General features: G+C 37.2%; 1 long non-coding RNA gene across 1 annotated transcript; it reads right to left on the minus strand.

Moving 5' to 3' along the window:
- Positions 1-295: 295 nt before the first annotated feature.
- Positions 296-11,497, minus strand: LOC112942619. The gene is made up of 2 exons (XR_003248417.1): positions 11,443-11,497; positions 296-528 (listed from the first exon to the last, which is right to left on the minus strand). It is a non-coding gene; the product is annotated as an uncharacterized LOC112942619 (long non-coding RNA).
- Between the last annotated feature and the right edge of the window lie 5,012 nt (positions 11,498-16,509).

Raw genomic sequence — 16,509 nt, forward strand, 5'->3', positions numbered from 1 at the left:
GTAACAGTGTCAGATAGTCTTCACAAGTGCTGGGTATGTCATTTTGCTTGGCCTTCAAAAGCTCAAACATTTCTTAAAAGCTTTTGGAATAAAAGCACAAGATGAGAATCAGTTATGTTAAATGTAATTGGGAATAGTTGCAAGGCTTTATTATCTTCAGTCACCATCTTTTCACCTTTTCAATCAAAGGATCTGTCTTTTGCATTGGTAAAAAACTTCTATTTTATTTTTAATGACCAATATTAAAAATGAGCCTAAATGAAGCTAGTAAGTCAACAGGTTATTTTAAAGTCTTAAAAAGTCCTACTGAAAGGAGTGTGCATGTGTATACATCCAGAGGCACACAATCCTGCAGCAAATTTCAAAGACCACGAGGTGAGCCTTCTTCTGAACTCCAGATGTCAGTGTAATCACATGAGAGATTTTTAAGGAAAAGCCCTTTATATCTGGCAGACAGAGAGCAGCAATTCCTTGGCAAGAAGCAGATGGCTCAGTGCTGTGCACGCTCCCCAGGATCATCAAACTGTGCTGAAAGGGAARCACAGCAAAACCCAAGGAAACTCCCTTAGTCATTCTATTCATGTTCAAGTCTGCTAGATGTTACAAACTGAGCAAAATTGAAATGAGAACCACCACTCTCCTTCCACAGATTGCTTCCAAGACTATCCCAGTCCTCGTGGGTTTTCCTACTCCCATATATGCTTGGCAACTCGAAAAGACAATCCCACTTTAATTCTATTCTTGGCACACAGAATTAATCTCTCAGCCTCTAAAAAAAACTGATCTGAGAGCAAGACTAAATAGGATTAAGAGATATTTGATAAAAGATCATTGATCCAAAGMGGTTTATAGCTTTATTGCCTTTTGAGTTAAATGAAGAAAACTCATAGTTTCAAACCATAGAAAAGATGTAGACTATTCCAGACTGTTCAAGACTATTTTGTCYGAGTAGATTTTACTATTGTCACTTAATACTGCCAGAATGCATATCCTTCAAATTGTGGGAATCTGAAAAGTCATCTGCAAACCTTAGATTAGAGTTTACTTTTCAGTTTTTAGGTTTAAAACAGAAGCAAGAGGGGCTTACTCCTGCAGTAATAATGATGATGAAGAAACAGTAAACTTCCCTTCATTCAGCAATCGGCAGCTGTTGGAGTAGCAGTAAGAGCAGAGCCCTCTGAATAGTCCTAATAAACTGCATGTTATTTTCATTATGACCAGCTGATCTACAGGCAATTTTATCAGCTATGATAAAATGCTGTCATAGTCGATCTCTCATTCCTCTCAGCTTTTTAGTTTATCCTTGCTCTTGGAGATACTTTGGCACCTAAACTCATATCCATTTCAGCAAGAGTTGTATGCAATATGTCCCTAAAGCAGGGAATGCATTTTYTGAAATACAAAAGTGATTTTTTTCATATTCTTTGTTGACCAAGACAATTTCTGAAGATCCAAAACTGTAGATATATACATTAAAGCTAAACAGCATTAATAACAGCCATAAATATCTGTGCTGAAAAAAGTCTAATAGCTCTCCAGAAGAAAAAATCCCCCCAAAACCCCTCCAACAGACTGAGAGCAGGCAGAGCTACAGGATGTATTAATTAGTACCAGCTTGGTTCATTATATATATATATTTTATTTTTTTTTTTCACAGATCAAGGGCAAACTCTTACTTACTCCACAATTTCAGTCATGAGTCTACCACTAATGAATGTCTCGGAGCACATCGAGAAGAATAAATGAGCGCACACAAGTGCTGGCACTCCTTGATGGTCGAAAGTACAGCTCTAACCTCCATCCTCTATCATCTCCAATTTCAGTGTTTTCTTCTTTTCAGKACATAAAGATGAACTAATACCTGTGCAGAAGTGGAACATTCTCATGCCAATTACAAATCCAGAATTTTAATTTGCAATCTAGTGAAGCTATTTAACACATTTATGTCAACACCAGAACCCAATGCATAATCAATAATGTAGGAAGTGCTTGACTACTATAAACACCCTCAGWCATAAATAGACATTCCTGTTGAATTTGAACACAAGAAAATAAACCACAAATTACCATGTGCAATTCTCATTTCTTTAGTCAGAATTCACTGAAGAAATTGAAGCTGAGCAAATCAAGCTTTAGCTGATACAACATAGCTCTGCTCTTAAATGGAGCACTCGTTTACATCAGCCAGCTACCTTCTAAATCTCCTTTTGTGAGGATACACACAGATACTTCCTTTTTACTCCTTGCTTCTTTCTACTACTGCTTTTTTTGTTAGTGTTAAGAAAATAAAAACAACCTAAATTTACGATCACCTCAGACATAGTCAGTGTATCTCTTAATAAAATATAACATAGTAAAATGTTAATAGAAAATCCCCTTTTTCTTTATCATGCCAGCCTGAACAGATAAGCMAAACAGCCTTTGGAGGGAAAGAAAAATTAGGGGATTAGTTCTGTAATCCTTTGTGGAACATTGTTGCTCAGCAACTTCTTTATGAAGCTGGGAAGGTGACCCTGCTATCATAGCTCATCAAATTTCACTTAATAAGAACTCAGGAGGGCACTAGCAAGAAATATAGTATTGATGGGTAACTGGAATGAATTCAATTGTACAAAACTACATGTTGAACTTAGTGTTATTCAATTAGCTTGATATTCTGAGATCTTTGAAGAAAAGCTAAGCAAGTCAAGATTTATAGGCATTTAGTATTTCTCAACTCATACTGTACAAGCAAGCTTTCAATTCAGAAGGACTTTAATCTACATCAACTGGTCTAGCAAGCAGAAAGTAATTCAGAACGAGGAAAGCTAGAGCTTTTTTCATACTTTGCTACAGCCACCCAACACCAAGCARCGTTAGCAATGGTGTAAATCAATTCATGATTGCAGCTTTCATATCAAGGACACAGCCTCATTCCCTTTCCTCAATACATAGCCTATCATTTTGCTATCAGAACCAAGAAGTTAACTGATGCAATTGTAAAAGACTATCATGTAKAGGAAACTAAAGTGTCAAATATTTTTGCAGATATTTTACACTTTACATTTTACAAGCTTTGTAGGGTTTGGTGTGTATAGTATGTGAAAAACATGCCTTTACAGTTTAAAACTCTGCTAAAATTTATGAACTTTCAAATAAAAGTATATTTTGGATGTTGAAATTAATTATATTTTTGTCTCTAGCCCRGAAAAAAAAAAATCAAGAAATTCAAGTCTTCAGAGTGATATAGGTGTAGGACAAGTTCACCAACAGCTTTCAGAAGCTCCTATTAGCTTCAGCAGGACAGAGAGAAAACAGGTTAGAACTCTCCAAAGACCTTGGAAAAAACACTCCTTTGTCTTTGGCTAAGTGATTTACTTTTCCTCCCACAGAAATACCAAATCTCATTTCAGATGAAGCTTTTCATAGAAACTCTCAACCAAAATCTAAAAGTAATTTGAACATTCAGCAGACAAAATGAAAGAGCTCCTGCAAGTAGCTCAATGTTTGGGATTCCAGAAATATCTGTCCTGCTACCTGTGTGTAGGAAGAAAGAGCTAAAACTACATTTCATTTCTCTAATCTCACACTACATTAACAACCAATTTGATTGCAAACTTTACAGTTCCAGTTTGACCCCTACTTTCATATAATACAAGTTCATGTTCACGATCCGATGCTACCTCAGCAATGAAGTAGTAATACTATAGAGGGCCATTACAGTACTTGAACTACTACTTGGATTTTAGACAGCATGATCTTCCGATTTCTCCAATAGCATTATTTCTATAACTGACATSACTTTCCAGGTGACACCTCCAAGGRAGAACTCTATTACTGGAAATACTGCGTWCTTTCATTCTTTTGTTCAGTTCTTTCCCCAGACCCAAAGAGGAACCCAAGTTACTTTGCTCAAAGAAACAGAGCATTGTATTAGAGAGAACAAGTCCTTTTCTAAATATTTACCAACCCTAGGCCGGACTGAATTTAGAGCAGAAAACGCTTTTGGCCTTCATGATATGAGTGCATTTCCACAGCCCACAGCTGCTGTTCTGAAAGCACTTGAAAGAAGTTGCTCTTATTTGATAGTAATTTGTGCAATAAATATGTCMATTAATTATAGAGACCAGCAAACTAATCTTCAAGCGGATACCATGCATAACCCATGACTGCTTAATAGTCCTTTGGCTCACTTCAGACAAGACTCTCTAAAAAGCCTCCGTCCCCCTCCAAAATAAAGTTTGATGTATAGACACCGCTTAGATTGGAACATACAGACTCCAGGGCCACAGGTGCCCTCCTCTGGATATCTAATGCTACTCCAGCTTACTCAACAAGTAGCACAGTTGCCTTATTAGTGAACACATGTCTAAAACACCCTGTGCTCAAGTGTTTTGCATTATATGTCCCTTAGGTAAAAAGGGAAAGATTTATTGAACTGTAAATTTGCTAGTGCAGGCTACACAAACTAATGAACATCAGCCAAACCATTTAAGATACCACAGTGTAATTTAGCAGAGCTCTACTGTCATTTATAGTTCAATATATTCACAGAGAAATTAGCTAAATGAGAATAGGAGATTGATCTCAAATCCTCTYGTTTTTGAGAAGGATTTAGTTTGAGGGTGCATCTCCTCCTCCAAGTCTGTAAATGTGTTTTTCCTTACAAATCATCTTACAGACAATCAACGCAGAAAAWAGTTAAAAGGTCAAAAAACACCTCRAATATTTATAGAGAATTTWTAACTTGCTATAAAGAAGCTTATGGCCAAAATCACRCAACGTAAAAGCTTATACCTAGCTACCAATCCATGATGAGATAAAGATTCCCAATTCCCTGCTGTGCAGAGCCTTCACAGCTTTRAAATGCATCAAAGCACATCTATAAATCCATATTTAGATACACACTGATTTATAGATGTTTACTATTAAGTTTAGGCACCTGCATTTGACAATCTGGGCTCATACTTTCCCATACATGCAAGATGAAAATGGATGCTGYGCATGGCAGCACAATTTGCATGTTAATAACTACACAGCTATCAGAAGAAACATCAGATAGATGTTTTATGTTCTATTCAGAGATGTATAAAAAGCTCTACAGAAAATAGAAACAATTAATTTCTGACCTGAAAAGCAGTATTTGACTTTTGAACTACATTTGACTACAAGATGGTCAGAAACCTTTCCATTGCTATATGCAAGGGAAGAACAGCAATGTCCATGCAAACCCAAGATGTTTTTGGTCCAAGTTACCTCTTACAGCCCACATAGTGCATGTCTTTCAAGAGAAAGGAAAATACTCGTAGTARTTTAAGAAACCCTCAGAATACTGAAGTTTTTATTTGCATTGCATGACACCTACATACTATTCAGACTCAGGCTAGTATACAGTAGTCTCTCAGATGTACTCCTGCTRGAAAGGAATCTATTGCCTGCATCTGTTTTTAGAACAAAGAAAGGATCTAATCTTATGAGTGAATTTAGGAAAAGAACACACAAAAACAAGGCAAAGGATGCAAATCAAACCTAGATTTTCATCACATAGACCAGTGTAATTATTCTCTAAGTATCTTGTATTTTTTCCTCTTCCCCAACACCAACATGTCGTTCCTCAAGATTAGTCTTAAAAATCAGTATACAATCAAAAATTCTTTCATCAATACTAAGTAATGAAGGAGAAAAAAAAATCAGGCAGCACTGCAACACCAAAACTTGTATTTCAGCACCTCAGGCTTTGGKATTTCATTGCAGAGTAGGATGAGCAACTGAGAAGGTGAAAGAACAGCTTTTACAACTCAGCTGCTGTACATCAACTGCTGGATTTAATTTTTGCATTGATTTAATCCAACTCACTGCTCGTTCATAGGTAGGAAAATCTCCTGGAGCTGATGGAAGAAGACCAACCCAGAGCTGAGAATTCAGGTAGAACTATCAGTTGTTTTAAAATAAGACCTGGAATACTGCAGGAGACATTGCCTTAAACAGTCAGCCCATAAAAGCAGTAAATGGCAATAAGATACGTTATTCGAAGCATACTGGCTTTGGAAAGTTAACCAAAATACTGCAAATGTAGTATATATTAAATAAAAATAGTGTAATGCCACTACAGCCAAGGGTATATTCCAAAATATTTTTTCCTATTAAAATTTGCCRAAGTGTGAATAGTCAAAATTTGCAAAATTAAAATTTGCCAAAGTCACTCTTCTGATTCACTTTCTGCAGAGAACTTTGGCTAAGCGTGGAAATCCACATGAATGACATAAGTGACAAACAGTCATTCTTTCTCTACCCTCACATTGATGCTAATTTATCCTGGTGCCTGCTGACAGGTGGAGAACACAAAGCATAGATGATGCCAGAAAGCACTAGTAGTTGTGAACATGAAAATGCCAACCCACATTCCTTCCCTGACTACCTGGAAGAAAGCCATTGCTCTCATCCTTGCCCAATACACAACTTTCAGACCCACAAATGCACAGCACCTATTTATCACAACCAACATATATTTTTTTCCTCCCCTCTCTCAATCCCATGTTGGAATGTCTGTTTAACAAGTCTGAATATTCCCCCTCCCCCCCATTTCCCTCCTTCTCTGGACACACACACAAGTTCGTGACCTCTCAGATAAAGTAGTTTTTGGTTTGAGTTTTCTTCCTTCCAGATTTTAACCTCTCTAGCTCTCCAGATAGCTTCATCCGTCTCTGTATCACCTGCTAGGACATCTTTCTCTGAAGGAGCTCATTAGTATGTTTGCTTCATCATTTGCTAATCACTAATGAAAATGTTAAATTAGATCAGACATAAAATTGATTCCTGTGACACCTCACTACACACCTCTCACCTTTCACATGGCAGCTCAATATGCTGCTGCTTATCACTACCTTTTGCTTATAGTCTTTCAGCCAGCCTTCAATTCCTGTGATAGTCAACCTAGTTTCCATCTAGGTTGCAATGGGACTTGACAATCTACTATTTTATTCATTCCAGCTATCATGAATACCTCATTAAGGTCTAACGACATAAAGAAATGCAGGAAATTAAAACACTAGTCAGAAKAAATTACATTAAATGATTTTTTAAAATGTTTGCCTGATGCTCTTGGTTCTTAATTTTTTTTGTCCAGTAAACCTTGCAAAAGGTGTGTTTCACGATGTTGAAGACTTGAAAGTGAACTTATACACAGTGCTGTCATTTTCAGGATCACACTTTTGATAAGCATTTCCCCACCACCACCCACTGGGTCCTTCTCAATTCTCCATGTCTTTCCATAAATCTTTAGATCCCAGGATCTATATGCTATATAGATGCTATGCTATATCTATAGTTTACCTGCACTCAGACATGCGAGCACCACAAACATTTTCTTATAGAAGTATCCTAACTTCTTTTGCACAGTTCTGAGCCTTCATTAGTGTTTGCTTTTCTTACCCTTGTTTTACAAGCTTCTGCATATTTTACTTCACCTTCCTTCCCTCATATTGGGCACAGGTTCTTTAACTTGGAGTTTTGGAGAAAATATTATAAGAAAATTTCTCCTGAACTCTGAGAATGGGATTGGAAATAGCAATTTCTGCAATTCAGAAATTAATAATATAATACTTCTTTACTTTTCACATTCAGTGTAGAGAAAATGTGCTTCCTCATTCTTATATCCTCACTTTTTTTTTGGCATGTGATATTCCATGCTCTGCAACTTACCAGCTTAGAAGTTTTTTTTTTTTTTTTTTTTTTTAAACGACCATTCTCCCTCCTCCACACACATTTTCCAGGCAGGTATGGGTACGATCATATAGATTTCCACATGTTCTTGTCCTCACACTCCACTAAGTCCACTTAGGGTCTAAGTCTTTTTTACCACTAAGTCTTTTTTTACTTTTTTTTAGGCTTTTTAATGGGAAATGTGCCAAATCATTAGTCAGTTTAATTTTTTTCCCCCCTCCTTTTTCTCTTCTAGTATTCTGTAGACTTAAAAATCACCTCAAGTGGAGCTCTAAGTCTGTCCAAATTCCCTGCTTCCTTGGTCAGTGGGTTATCTAAGCATATAACTTTTTGATGAGAGACTCATGCCTCATTGTTCTTGGCACCCAAGGAGGGCTTTGTAATCAATTACCCTACACWATGGTGCCCTATAGAGGAGTTCCCAGCTCCTCTACAGTTAGTCCAATAATTTTTTAGTTCTCACTTTTTCTGTCCAGTGATGCGCAAYAGATGCCCACTTCAGCTCTTCCTTTTTCATGATTTCTTATAGTCTGTGACAAAATATTTCATTCTTGCTTCTCTTTAACCAACTGTAGTTCCTTAAATTTATTCAACTGTTGATCCTAAATGTCATTTTAATATAAATCTTATAGTTTGTACATGACAAAGTGCTACGGTTATCTTGTGACTTAAAACCCAAAATCATTCAGTAACAAGATGCCCAATGTACCATAAATACAGGATATTCACTTTCTTGAACCAACAGGCAGCAAGAACTGTCCTGCCCTACGTTCAGCCCAACACTGCGCACATTTCCATCACAAAACTCAAAAATAAACTTGACCAAACTCCTCATACCCAGCCCTTCAAGGGTTCTGTTCTTCACTTAATAGCAATTATAGCTCATTTCCTTCCTCTTTATGGTAACAGTTTTTCATACATGGTGACTTAAACGTMACCTTTAAATCCACTAATGCACAGCACAAATCAGACAAGTCAGAAGGAAAGAGAACCTTTGCTGGGACTTGTGTTTAGTGAAAAAGTACCTGCATTTTCAGAAGAGGTGCTGAACAACTAGAGCCATTTTATACAGGCTTTAAAAGCATCCAACATTTGAGGGAAAAGAAACATTCCTCCCTAACTAACTACACAGCTATCAGCTGTGAGCTGTATCTTGAACTTTGCTAGAGGGGGGAAGAAACAAAAAGAAAGCAGACAGACTTCATCTTTGAATTTGCCAGGTAATACATTTTCCAGAACACAGAAAACAACCTTTGTGCAACCAATATCATTCGTATTTGCAAATAAGTTTCATATCTATTCTTAAGCAAGCTTTACTAACTGTAGCTGTATCCCATTTTATTTGCAAGCTTTCAGGGATTAGTATTCCATGCCTGACACTGCACAATTGATTCACTAGATAATATGCAAGCAACTCTGCAACAGAGATGTCTCTGAAAAGCAAAGCTCAGGAYGGAGGAGAATCCAGGCACCTACTAAGTGGCACGTCAGGAAGAATTTCAATCAACAGGTCCTTTTCTTCCTCAGTAAGCAGCTGTAATATGTAGTAATACAATCATCATTTAATAATTCATAAAACGACACCAATTATAGGATTTAAACCTGATCCTTACAAGAGAAGTCATTGATGCTGTAAATGTGTTTTAAGTTTCAACAGGAATGACACAAAGCATGAACATACTCCGCTTCCTAGAGGGCAACATCACCAAAATTGAAGCCAAAAAATACAGAATTACTTTTAGGGAAGAACGAAAAAAGTTCTTATATCATGAATAACAGCTTAGATTTGAGCTCCCTAAAATATACCCATTTGAGCCACGATGGTCATCTAACGACCTTTATGATCAAGTGAGATGCATTTATGATCAAGTGTACAATTATGATAAATCATTTATGATCATTTATGATGCAACCTTATGATCAAGTGAGATGCAGAGGGTTGGAAGCAGAGCACACTCTCAGGTGCCTAAATACAGACATTTCACACCACCTATCTACGCAGGGCTGGCCCATATAGTGGAGCAGCAGAGAAAAATCTGTGCCCTTCTGGAGTGGTAGCTAGTGCCATAGCAGCTGCCAACAGCCATCAGGAACAGCAGTAGACCCTTGGCCTTCACGTGCCAGGACCCAGCAGCTTCTGGTTGGTACTAGTTTGCTTAGTAACTTCATTCTAGATAGCAAAAAATCATTCCACCGCACATACATTATGCAAACAATTTAGCACAGAAGTTTGAAGGCAGGTGCAGAAATGGCTGGAAAGCAATTTTCAACATGGAAATAAGTGTGGAAGCTGACAGAAGGTGTAGGGATTTGGAAAAGCAGGAAGATTACAACACGCTAAAGMTGTGGCTCCACAGGAATCTTGTTTCTGGGGGCCTAAAGCTAGATTAAACACTACCCTTTGGCAACATACTTCAAAACACTGACACAGTACAAACTGACTCAACTGCAAGCTTGGTCTAGCTCTAGAAATTTCTTTTAGTCTTTTAAGCCCAGTGCAGCTTCAGAAGCTCAGCTTGAATTTGGTGAACAATTCAACTATTAAGAGAAATTCATAGGCACGCACAGAGGTTTTTATTAAAGGRTGGTTCCTCTCAAAGGAACTATATAGAGAAGCTACCACTAAGTTACTAAAATGCAGACTTCATACACACTTCAGAATTACTCCCTCCTTATTTTCATTATTTTTTCCTCCACATTTTGATGACAGCTTGCTATTCACATAAAAATGACCATTTTTATTTTTAAATTCTTTATATGGGACTCTCACTGTCACCTGCAGCTTGGCATGCCCTGTAATCTCTTTGGACCAAGAAGTGTTCCCCTCCTCACCTAGCAGCACCTAGRACACTACAGGAATTATTAAAATACACATTAAAGACAACATTAATAACAATCTTATCTACTTTATCCCAGATCTTCTTCATAAAGAGTTCACCCATCTAGTATTAGCATTTCACTAAAATCCATCAATGAGCTGCCAAACTATTTAAATTAAGAATCGACAAAAATGCCTTTGGCTGCACATATTTAAGTATTAGAAAAAAAATAAATACATCTGAAAAGCCAGCCATATGCTGTCTATATGCATTTTACATATACACAGGCACAAAGGATCGCTATGTACATTACCAGCCTATAAGCATTTCTCACACTCAGGAAAGTGTTGGCCAGGAAAATCAGCTGCACYTAAGAGCAGTCATCTATACTCACAGGGAAGAGATTTAAAAGAGGGCAACAACATCAAAAGATCCTGAACTTTCAAAATAATCAATAACAAGTAACCTTACAGAGATTTCTACCTCTTGCTATAACCAAAGAAATAGCCAGAGTGATACACGTTTGAATTATCAGGCAGAGAGTGAAAGAAACTCTGTGCAGCAATATAACTTTTAACTATATAGAACAATGAAATAACAACATGGACACCCACTAGAGGCTCAGTGCCCAAGGAAATTTATTTTCCTTAGAAAAATACAATAGAAAAACTGTTTGTTCATCTTGAGAGCTCATTACTACCTACAGTATCTCTATGCAACATAAAGGCCCAGTCCAGTAGACAAAGACAATACACTACATATTAGAAGGCAATTTTAATGCAAGTAAAATAAGTACCTTACTCTGAAGACAGCAATCTCTAAAACAAGCTGCCATATAAGGCAAATTATCTAAAGTTCAAAAAGAAACTAGAAAAAAATCATAGATGTGCATATAAATAAGAAAACACAGGCAGAAACTCACCTTCCAATATCTCTACAACAGCAATTCAAAAACACTAAAAAGGAAAAACCTAAAAAAAACACAGTTAGGTTCAGCCACTTTTCTTAAATACCCCTTCACCCTGCACTCAAAGCTGACAAGCACTGTAATAAGTGACCCCCTTTCCCTGCCTCAGCTGCACATTCCTAAATCCTAATGTTGGTGATTTGTTTCACCTGACAAATTAACAACTTCTGTTGCAAACATGAAAATGTAATTGCTAGTAATTATTAGTAAAAGCAATCATATACATACCAAGGGGCATGTTAACTCAGCCAAAGTAAAGCACAGTGCTTTAAAATAAAATGACAGAGTTAATTAATATGAGGGGAAAAAAAAGGTTTTTTTCTTCATGATTATGCACTAGCTTTGGAAAACCTAAGACTTTTACATTCCATGTTGTGTATTGTCTTGTGTATCACTTAATGGGGTTATTGGCTACCAAAGTGGAGGAACTTTCAAAGTTACGTACTAAACACTCATACCTCTAGAATGCAATGGAAACACAACATTGCCCAAAACACTTTTTTACCAAACAAAATGGAAGAAATGTAGGAATGCATGCCACCTATTTCTGACATGGCTATATCTGTAAAGAATCAGAGCTGTTCCTGAGTTTGGGGAAAATCTTACAAAGATTATGGCATAACTAAAATTGGCAAGATTTCTCTTTGGAAAGAATTGAACTAAACTTCTGTGCTTTTGACAACTTARTGCAATGCTTTCTTGCTCCAAGATGAGAAATATTTTCAAATGGATAATGACTTTCTGACCAATGGAAAGTTTTCTACGATTTCTTTTACAGAATATCTTTAATATTCATTTACTGTGTGTCTGGTGATAGGTGAAAGTGCCACCCACAAATGGTACAAGCAGCAAAACAGTTAGCAAGGGCAGAAGACAAACCCTGCTCCTGCAGGCACAGTAAGGCAGAGACTTGGCCCAGGACTACGGACACTTGCCTCGTGCCAGTCTCTGGCCAAGCAGGACRTTTTCTTTATTCTTCTCTGGTATAAGCCACAAACCAAAGGGGTTAGAGATTTGATGATGAACTTTTTATCTTTTGATATGTAATGCACAATTAATATTTAAAAATATTTCTGCCTACAGATATTTCTGCTCAGTTTCACTCAAACGCCAGTGGCTGATCATTACTGGAACTGGAGGGACAGGAATACTGTTCAAATACTTCTCTCCTCTGACAGCACTGAAATTGTTAGAAGTGGAAAACAGTAAACTTTGCATCATGAACCAATCCTGCAGAGTGCTAGCAGATATACTACTCTCTTCTGYGGTTTTATTTCCTTTCATAGGCTCCATAAGTAGTTTATTTCATTAAACTATTTTCAGGTATGATCACTAACTCTGGTGGAATTTTCAAGTCCCGACCTTATGAGATAGGAAAGACACATTAAATTTCCATTATTCTTCTAGGCAAGCACCTAAAGGAAGCTAGGATCTGGTATCRTGAATGCAGTAGGTTTTATTTCTTTGCTGCAGATATACAAGAAGCTTTTGTCAACCACGAATTTTAACATGGAGCCACAGCAGAAATATATATCAGAAATCAGAATTATAATAGTAAATCATAAGTAGCAATTGAAACTAGATCATTTCAAAAAGTTTCTAGCAAAACAGGACCTGTCACTGAGCTGGCAGGTTGGTCTAGGCCCTGCCAACTGTAGACTTTTCCAGCAGTGCATCTCACTGAAGAAAACGTTCTGCTCTTTCATTTAAGCAAGATATATACAGAATGAGATTCAAAGAAAAAGAGCAAACATTTGATAATTTCTAAAAGCTATCTGGAAAATGACTTAGTCATTACTAGTTTTAGAATTAGGACAACCAAAATATGGAATATGGTATTTGATTCCRACATTTCTGAGCTCACAACTGAAAAATGAAAAGGCAATGACATTTGAGACTGCTTGCTCTAATGAACAAAAGTGGTTTATTACAGTCCTATGCCACCTGGTTAGCAATTAGCAATTATAAATTATCAGAAGTCACTGAGCCAATGTATGATTATGATGAAGAACACAAACATGCGTAATATCCATAATGAGACTTACAAAAGTTGAAATTGGCAGAATCACTAACTCACATTCAACATTTGAAACCAATGGACAAGAAAACTACTCAGCACGTTGCTTGCCCATGAGGTCAGGCACACAAGCAAAGGCAGCTCACACACACACTGCAGGTGTTTGGCAAGAAACCACAATTCATTCTCCCCCTACACACTGAGATACGAATACACCCATGTGTTTTAAGTACTTCCAGTGTTTCAATACACTGCCAAAAGACAGTAAAGCACAGCAAGCAGGCCAATACCCCTCTGAATTAAATAGATAGTCCTCATATTCTCGTTCCTTTTGTGTGTTCTCGCCTTTCAGTAATACTTGGTTAAATTTATCCATCAACATAGTTCACCTATGAGATGATGTTATGCTATTAGGATAATCATGCAGCACTACTACCAGTGTAATTGGTGAATCCCTTTAAAGCTCATCTGCTTTTTTGTCTGGATCTTTTCAACATGCGACATATAAGAAACTCTTCAAGGCATCAATATATATTGAATTATTCAAAACCACTTTGAAATCCTGGCAAAGTTTAAGGAAAATGATTTATAAAAGGCTAAGTGCTTTGCTTCTGCCATTTCTGCAATGGGAAATGAGATCTCTCAKCAGACTTTTGTCATTTAAACACAAAGAACTGGACCAGAATGTCTTATTTTCTAGTGTCCCAGCACTAGCCGTATGTTTGGTTGCTTCTCCACAAAGGGCAACATTTCTTACCTGAAGAAAAACAAACCGACAGCATTAGTACTTGGGTAACAAACTCTAAGAAACAAGAATGAAACTCAACGTTATTCCTGTTGGATACAAGGGAAAGCTTTTGCCGTGTGAGATCAGTGAAGCAGTGAACAAGCTGTSCGGGCAGGCTGTGCGAGACCCCAGCAGAAGGGGCTGGGGACCCAGTGGAGCTGCCCGCACTGATCCCGCTGCGCGGGCAGCAGGGCCACGAGGCCTCCTGAGGTCCCTGCCAGCCTGCATTATCCTCTCATCCTATGAGGCAGCARCCACGAGAAGAAGAAATACTGCTTTCTTCTTAATAATCTTTTATGCTTGTTCTATTTCCACCAAAATTTCAGCAGATAKCTTGTGTTCTTATTTTCAGCACATTTAGGAGCTAATGGACAAAATGCCTTCAGCATTAGAGATACACAGGGTATTTAACATATTCTGCTGTTTCCATTATTTCACTGCCTCAGTGAGAGCAGTATGTTTGGAGGAAATATGTTCACCTGCTTTACGCCAAAAGTTAGGAGGCAGGCTGCAATATTGAGCGTAACCCAGCAATGACAGAGTCCTCCTGATAATGTCAAGACCGGTAGAAAGGAAAGAAATTATGCTAGTAGCCATCAATATGGAACAAATCCAAAATAATCTAATTGATCATTCCTTCATAGTAGCAGCAACTCTATTGTAATACCTGCCTAAATAAAGGCTTCATCTAGGACTCATCTGGGAAGGGCCTCACCTCAGCGTGGCTCAGTGAGCACACGCTCCGGCCACCAGCAACCTGTGCAGCTGCTAAATGCCCTTCTAAAGACACACCACTTTATTGCCTAAATCTGCACAAAGCAGAAAAAAAAAGAGCCCTCAGTATGTGAACTTTAAAACTGCGCACTGTTTCACTACCCAAGCTGCCACTTCATAAATCCAAAGGGGCTCCGTGATGAGAGCCTATGTATAATCAGAGCCCAAGTCAGAAATATTACAGTAAATATGCCAAGATAGATGATAAATGTGGTGTTGCGACGCAAGGATTTACAGTCACGATGTGAATACATTATGTACAGTGACAAGTTTCACAATTTATTCATTACAGAAATACTATGAGAAATATAGAGGCACTTTAGAAATGAGAYGGATGATCAGTGCATCACTGAGTAGTCAAAATTACATATTTATTGTGTGTTTTCACGCATTTCCACGTCTTATTTCTTGCTGCTTCCTTTAGGATTAAAATATAAGAACTAATTATTTAAAATSAATGGACATTTACTATAAACCTACAAATGGTGGGAATAAAGAATGTTATTTTTCTGCCCTACATCAGAAGAACTAGCATGTTAGTAAAATGCAGACTTACAAAATCTTTAATTTCACTAGACATACCAAGTCGATGAATCTGAAATTATCAACAGTGCTGCCACAGAAAAGACTTCACTGAAAACACGTTAGAGCCTGAGTTTTTGAGCTGATGGATGTGGGGTACAGCAGCATTATAATTCTCCACACAAAGTGAGCATTCATCAGGTTCTTTGATACTCTGCAACTTAGCAACTTTCAAAGAATGGAAATGTATGCTCTTAACATCTTTTTATAATATACTGCCATTTAATGCCAGTCATTTTCTGCTCCGAATCTAACAAAAGACACCAAAATGGAATGTCTCACCAATGGCTGAACAAACTGAAAAGACTGCAGCCCCACCTTCAGCAGCATTAGGCAGACAACAGATCATATTCTACCTTGAAAATCGCGACAGGAATAGTAATTGAAGTCAACTGCCAAATCCAAAGTAATGCAGTGCATGCAAGCATTCTTGCTAAAAGGATTCCAGTCATTTTGCCAGTAGAGTTAGAGACTTAAAAGAAGCTGATGAACTAAAAGCATCTTCCTCAAAACAGAAATAAAGGCCATCAGAGTAAATAATTTTTGATTAGCTGGTCATTTATTATATGCTGACTGTGGAAAGATGAATGGTAACGAATACAAGCTACTCAGTACCTTCCTAATTTTATTTTATGATTTACAAATCCATTCTACAGCAAATTAGTTAAACTACAGTAAATTAGTTAAACTACAGCAAATTAAACAACTTCATTTATTGCAAAATTCTTTTTTCTAGTAATTTTTATTTGAAATTTTATTGCAAAATTCTTTTTTTTTTTAACTCTAGTAGTTATTACAATTCTCACTTTATCTTGCTTTCACATTTTTTCCCAAAATACACAAATCTTATATAAAGTTTGGC

The sequence above is a fragment of the Nothoprocta perdicaria genome, unplaced genomic scaffold, assembly GCF_003342845.1.
Source record: "Nothoprocta perdicaria isolate Ctin4 unplaced genomic scaffold, notPer1 scaffold_13, whole genome shotgun sequence".
Classification (NCBI taxonomy): domain Eukaryota; kingdom Metazoa; phylum Chordata; class Aves; order Tinamiformes; family Tinamidae; genus Nothoprocta; species Nothoprocta perdicaria.